Source organism: Halichoerus grypus, chromosome 11 (assembly GCF_964656455.1).
Source record: "Halichoerus grypus chromosome 11, mHalGry1.hap1.1, whole genome shotgun sequence".
Lineage (NCBI taxonomy): Eukaryota > Metazoa > Chordata > Mammalia > Carnivora > Phocidae > Halichoerus > Halichoerus grypus.
In genome coordinates, this window is record NC_135722.1 from 197,387 (window position 1) to 204,391 (window position 7,005).

The 7,005-nt window shown below is 53.7% G+C and overlaps 1 long non-coding RNA gene across 2 annotated transcripts; it reads right to left on the reverse strand.

Annotated features, from left to right (window-relative positions):
• Positions 1-1,419: 1,419 nt before the first annotated feature.
• Positions 1,420-6,496, reverse strand: LOC118539545 (uncharacterized). Of its 2 annotated transcripts, none has more exons than XR_013442222.1 (4): positions 6,435-6,496; positions 5,414-5,588; positions 4,353-4,566; positions 1,420-1,723 (listed from the first exon to the last, which is right to left on the reverse strand). It is a non-coding gene; the product is annotated as an uncharacterized LOC118539545 (long non-coding RNA). The 2 variants fall into 2 exon arrangements; XR_004919225.2 differs by having other exon boundaries at positions 1,420-1,787.
• Between the last annotated feature and the right edge of the window lie 509 nt (positions 6,497-7,005).

Here is a 7,005-nt window from a genome sequence, read left to right on the forward strand (position 1 = left end):
CTTTTGAACTTTGTTAAAGCTCTGCAAACAAGCCCTAACAGCACTCTTGCAGGTCTTAGGGGCTGACGGGCGTCAAGCTCCTGCGCTCCTGCTTGCTGACCTAAGCCCCTGGTCTGTAGCAGAACTAACTACTCTCCTTGAGATTTGCAGACCACTGGCCTCACGGAGTGAAAGACCAGACGCTCCCAGAAGATGAGGCCTGGCCCCTCTGAATACAGCCTCACAGATGCCGGCAAGTCTGCTCAGGGTCACAGCCACAGCCGACTGCCACTCCTCCTGCGTGCAGCCCCCCACCTCCCCGTGCCTTCACCTGCTCAGGGAAGAGGGTCTTTGGGACTTGAGTTCACCCTTTTTCCAGGTTGCCAGCTTCTAGAATAAAACAATCCTTCCTTTCCCCCATCACTTCTCTCTCAAGTGTTGATTTTTGAGCGGCAAGCCACTGACCCTGACTGAGTTGGGAACCAGTTCTCTATCCCGTAGCAGGTGACGCCGTCTCAGCACTTGGAGACAATCTCTACAGACTGTAGGTGGAAGTGCCTGAGGGTTCTCCCTCCTTCCCTCCTCATTATTCAAACGTAGCCCTGAGGTCCAACCTGTGCACTCTCCCTCTGACAGGGCACAAGAGGATCAGGAGAGACCCTACCCAGCACAGAGGGACAAACCCACTCAATGCAGATCAGCAGTGCCTTCAGGAAAGATCTTGATCAAAGGGGGAAAATGTGGAAATAAATGAAGGAAACCTCACTTGAAATGGAGTCAGGGGGTGCCTGGGGGGCTCAGTTGTTATGCGTCTACCTTTGGCTCAGGCCGTGATCCCGGGGTCCTGGGATCAGCCCTGCTCAGTGAGGAGCCTGCTTCTCCCTCTGCCACTCCCCCGGTTGTGCTCGCTCTGTCAAATAAATGAATAAAATCTTTGAAAAAGTTTTTTTAATTTTTTTTTTAAAGATTTTATTTATTTATTTGACAGAGAGAGACACAGCGAGAGAGGGAACACAAGCAGGGGGAGTGGGAGAGGGAGAAGCAGGCTTCCCGCTGAGCAGGGAGCCCAACGTGGGGCTCGATCCCAGGGCCCCGGGATCATGACCTGAGCTGAAAGCAGACGTTTAACGACTGAGCCACCCAGGCGCCCCTAACTGGCCGTTTTAAAGATTGACAGTCCCTTGCTCCTGCTGTGTTTGTCTCTTAATTATGTTAACCATGCCCCTTTCAGTGTTCTGGGTCCGTCCGACTCCCCCATTCAGTTTGGAGGCTGTCAGCCAACTGGTTCTTCTCTTTAAGCCCCCTCCCACTTGTGGTATGAGGACCTGCGGCTCCTCCAGCCCTGGCAGCCTCTATCCAAGCCACAGAGGCTGGTGGACAGCCTGGGGCGCAGGCAGGGTGGTCCTTCCTGGCCTCTCCACACTGGAGAGTCAGGGGCATGCGGTGAAGGCGCACACATGAGTTGTGTCCTTCCACAGAGTCAGCTTTATTCAGTCATAAAGCAAGGTTAACACAATCATAAAGCAGGCTCAGGTTTCCAAATTCAATGACACTTCGCCACGTGAGTAACGCGGCTTCTTACACGGCACACACACAGAGCAGAACACAAGACCTGTCACACCACAAACTAACACAGGAGGTGGGTAGTTAAGGAACCAAAAGCAAAGTCGGTCTGTGGGCGGCAGCCTAGACAAGGCCTCCGTCGGGGTCGGGGTCAGCTCACTCACTGCTGCTGATGTTCACACTGGGGACACGGAGAGAGAGCTCCGTTCAGAAATGGATCGGGCAGAGCCCCCGGCTGCAGCGGCCTTTCAGACGAGATCGGGCGCGTTCAGGGTGGTATGGAAGTAGTCATAGAGGAGTCACGTCTGCAGAGGCTGACAGTTGGCTACAAAAACCCCCTACTGCTTGCGGACACAGGCCCCTGCTTGACGTGAGTGACCCCATCTGTCTCTCTACAAATAGTCTGTGCTGTTTCATCATCTGAACCAAGCATGGGATTTCTTTCTCTGTCCCCTTTCTCCCTGGGATGTCCCCAGTCTCTGCTCCTGGAGAGCCCTGGGGTCCCCCCCCCCGCCCAGGAAGACCTCTGGGAAGTGGAGAATGTTTCCTACATTGTGTGGGTGCAGGCCTGGTGACATGAAAATCCTACTCATCCTTGTGCCCTTTGATTTATTTTTAAGATTTTATTTATTTATTTGACAGAGAGAGAGAGCACAAGCAGGGGGAGCGGCAGAGGGAGAGGGAGAAGCAGGCTCCCTAAGGGCGCCCCACACGGGGCTCAACCCCAGGACCCTGGGATCCTGACCTGAGCCACCCCAGCGCCCCTCCTTGTGCCCTTTTAAAGGAGAGAGACTCTGGGTGTGCTGGTTGAAGCTGAACGATGCCCTCCCAAAGACTGCTAAAGGACCCACAGCTTCCCTCCTCCACCCCTCCCCTCTCCTTCCCTCCCTCCCCCACCCCTCCCCTCTCCTCCCTCTCTTCCTTCTCCTGCCCTCCCTTCCCTCCCCTCCTCTCCCCTTCCCTCCCCTCCCCTCCCTCTCCTGCCCTCCCTTCCCTCCATCTCCTCTCCCCTCCTCTCCCCTCCCCAGGCCTCAGATGGGCGGAGCCACAGAGACAGGGAGAAAGATTTAAACACAAACACTCAAACGGCTGTTTTGCCAGTTGAAGCAGAGCCTCAGGCCGGGAGCCAGTAGCCCAGTCCCGCTGCAGACTTGGAGCTGGAAGCCCACAGAACAAGGTTTCCAGTGTCTGGGCAGGTTCTCAGGGCAGGAACCCAGCCCAGCAGCCCACAGAGCTGGGAAATCACGTGGGCTGTTAACCAGAAACAGCAACAAAACAAAGCAATAGAATCCCTTGTTTTTAGTGACTAAGCTCTGTTTACTCTCCCCACCCCCAAAGTTGGGGTTGTTTTCATTCCTAGTACTTGAACCGTTTTGGATTTGAACTTAGGAATTTTAGTTCAATCTTTTTGAGGCTTAGCGTACTGAGGGAAAGGATTAATTCCCAAATAACAATTTCTCTTGGATACTGGATATTGGAAATGGGTTTATATTCAATAACATTTTTTTAAAAGATCTTATTTATTTGAGAAAGAGAGAGAGCACAAGCAGGGGAGCGGCAGAGGGAGAAGCAGACTCCCCACCGAGCAGGGATCAGGACCTGAGCTGAGGGATCAGGACCCTGGATCAGGACCTGAGCTGAAAGCAGCTGCTTAACCACCTGAGCCACCCAGGCGCCTCAAGAGGGTTTATATTCAAATCGGGGCATTTTGAATGCTGTTGTTAAAGAATCAGAGCTTCTTTATGCTCTCCTTTGATCTAGAAGTAACTTATTTCAATGCTCTGGAAAATGAGAGAAAAAACTCTCTAAAGGCCTGACATTCAAGGGAAGCCACTTCAGATTTCTAAGTCAGCATGACTGTACATAAACTTTGTTCAAACCAAAAGCCCGATTTAGGGCCCACCGCACAAACATGCTTTGGGAATGAGTGGCCTACAGGAAAATCATCTTGACCTTAAGATATCTGTTAATGCTCCTGCGCCCTGCATTCCTCAACATTATAACCCGTGTTTCCTGCCTAGATGCTAATCTATAATCTTTCTGAGTTTTTACAAGATGTAAGAAAGCATATAACCCTGTAAAAACTGTTCATTCTTCCTTTCCTGTGAAGTCATGTTTCCCAGGCAGCTGTCCTAACTTGGGCTGGAATAACACTCTTTCTTTCTTGTAGAGATTCTTTTTTTTTTTTTTAAGATTTTATTTATTTATTTCAGACAGAGAGTGAGCGCACACACTTGCGCATGAGCACAAGGGGGGGAGGGGCAGAGACAGAGGGAGAAGCAGGCTCCCCACTGAGCAGGGAGCCCTAATGGGGCTTGACCCTGGGATCATGACCCAAGCCGAAGGCAGATGCTTAACCAACTGAGCCACTCAGGCGTCCCCTCTTTGTAGAGATTCTAAAGGGTTTGTTCACTTTACATCAACAATAAGATGGTAAAGAATAACTTGGGGTAGAAAACAGGGTGGAAAGGGAACTGGGGCCCAGAATACAAGGTAATGTTAATCTAAGGAAGAGACTGTTCTTGCCCATGTCAGGGTGCTACGAAGCAAAGGCTCCCGCCACCAGCAGCCCTAGGAGGGTACCCAAGGGCTGGTTTGTGAGGAAAGTCTGGCCCCATCTCGAGCAGGGGCCATGGAGTTGGCCTAAAGTCTAGCTGGTCTAACAAAGGCTAGCAAGGGGGTGTGGGGAGTGGCTTTTGGGATGATTGCAGCAAACCCTGGAGGAAGGGCTCCGAGTTTATCTCTTTGGAGAATTTGGAAATTTGGAGAATTCTTCCATGAAGAACTAGAGGGGATGAGATTTCACCCACCTTCCAAGCTGGCAAATGAGCTGCCAGTTTCAGAAGACACAGACGCCTGGGTCAGAGACAAAAGTCGGTTCACTTCCCATGGCAAGAGCAGCCGCCAGATGTCACGGTCCACGGCGGGTGTGGAGAGAGCCAGACAATGCTTGCACAAACTGAGAGCTCCCAGAGAGGACGCCTGGATGCCGAGAACCTGGCGTTTCCATACTGGGTGCGACCTCTGCCCCAGAAGAGATACTAGTGTCGTTATCGGGACAGTAGACAAACCTACCCTCTGCTCCGGAGAGTGACATCGTTTCCATCCTCCAAGACTGTTTAGGAAGAAAATGTCCTCAAAAGGACGGTCTGGAACCAGGGGATGAGCCAGGAACAGTTTCTCCCTTCCAGCTGGTGCCTAGTTCAGAGACTCAGGGTCTCCCACTCAAGCCTCTCGATAGGAGGTCTAGGGGCCTCTGTCCCGTCAGGCAACTCACAAGTGTAAGGTGCAGAGCAAGTGTGAGGGAGCTGCCCTCCAACCGCGGACACTCAAGGGACAGTCTCTCTCCCCAAGGCTCCCATCTCGGGGGGGTATGGGGCCCCACCTACGGCCGCTACTCTAAGCTGGGCTCTCTGTACCGGCAGCGGCCATAGGCCTCCGCAGAGATGCGTCCCTATACCTGCCTCCCCGCACGCACAAACCCAGACCCTTGTGTCCCACGGCTTTCAGTTTCTCTCACACAAAACCCTTCAGACAGCAGGGCTCATCTGACCCCTGAGCCAGCGCCCCTCACACTGTGGCCACATCCTAGGCCTCCTGGGCTAACCATGCCCAGACCCATCCCGCGTGCCCCCACAGGAGCGTGCCCGGCACTTCAGGGAACCGGAGAAGTGGGGAGTGATGTGGGAAACAAAGGCAGAAGAAAAATTATTAAATTCCCTTACTACCTAGAGCCCACTGACAAGTCCTTGAACCAGGCAGAGAGACCTTCCTCTAGAACTCAGCTGCCTCCATGTTAATACTTTGCTCAGGGCAAAAGGCAATCCTACCCAGACCCCCCAGCCCCCACCCCAGGACCCTGTAAGTCTACCTTAACATATAAAAATTCCTCTGGAAACTTCCTTTAGGGCGCCTGGGTGGCTCAGTTGGTTAGGTGTCTGCCTTCGGCTCAGGTCGTGATCCCGGGGTCCTGGGATGGAGTCCCGCATAGGACTCCCTGCTCGGTGGAGAGCCTGCTTCTCCCTCTGCCCACACACACTCTCTCTCTGTCAAATAAGTAAATAAAATCTTAAAAAAAAAAAAAAAAAAAAACTTCCTTTATCTTTACTCCCCAAGATACATGTTAGCAATCGTGCCCCAAGTAGATGACCCCCCGATATACATCTGCAGGGTCTCATGACTGAGTTTCTACTAAACAGTAATAAATGACCTTTCCTAACAATAGCTAGCCCCCTCAGGATCCTGGAAACCTTGTTTCCAAAATACCTGGGAGACTTTTCCTATCCCTAACCCCCTCCCAACTTGAAAGTATATAATGCGTCACTCCTCATGACCCCAGGGCAGCTCTTCTGCCCACTGGTCCTGTCCCAGGGCTTTAATAAAACCACCTTTTTGCACCAAAGACACCTCAAGAACTCTTTCTTGGCGGTGGGCTTCTAACCCTATCTTTCTTAAATCAGAGAGGATCGATGTGGCAACCTCACCGCCACCCCAGTCCCCAGGGCCATCCTGGTCCTACCGGCAGGCTCCGGAGCCCACCCCAGCCCCTGAACACCCCTGCCCAGCGCCCTGCCCCCACCCCCCAGGAGTCCCCAGTCGGAGCCCCTTTTGGTTCTCTGCCCCTTCCTGCGGCCTGGAGGGGTCTGGGATGACAGCCCACTTGGGTCTCCCTAGGAGCCCTCTGGACAACCTCACCCCAGCCAGGACCCCGGGCGTACACGGTCTTATGGGGAGCACTGCGTGCCCCGCCCGCCCCCGGTGCGCCAAGAAAGGAGCTGCCCCCTCCCAACACACCACCGGAGCCCCTCACTCCGATGGTTCAGGCCCCCTCGACTGCCCTGGGGGTGCAGACCCTCACCCTCCGCTGGGCACCCACCGCTACCCAATCTCACCCCTCTGGAAAGAGGAGCTGGGGGACCCTGACTCCTCCAGCTACGCATGAACCTGCGACGCCACCTGGTGGCCGCCTGGGCAAAGTGCAACCGCAGGGAGCGGGGCGAGAGGGGCAAGGAGCGAGCTGAGAGAGAGGAGGATCCTCCCCAGAGGACTGTTCCGGGATTGCTGCCTCGGTCCCTCAATCCCAAAGAGAGCCAAGGATCCCAGGGGTCCCGGCACTGACTTAACCCTAATTCTGATCCTGACTGGTCCCCATCGCATTTCTTTTCTTTTTTTTTTTCTTTAAGATTTTATTTATTTATCTGAGAGAGAGAAAGAGGGCGCACAAGCAGGGGGAGAGGGAGAAGCAGACTCCCCGCTGAGCAGGGAGCCCCACGCGGGGCTGGATTCCAGGACCCTGAGATCATGACCTGAGCCAAAGGCAGACGCTTAACGGATTGAGCCACCCAGGTGCCTCCCCCCATCGCATTTCTGACGTGCTTTGTGGGGCGGCTCTGGACCCAAACATGAGGGCTCCCATTTTAACCTGCGGCTGTGGGCTGTCGAGTTGGCCCAGAGCAGATGGAG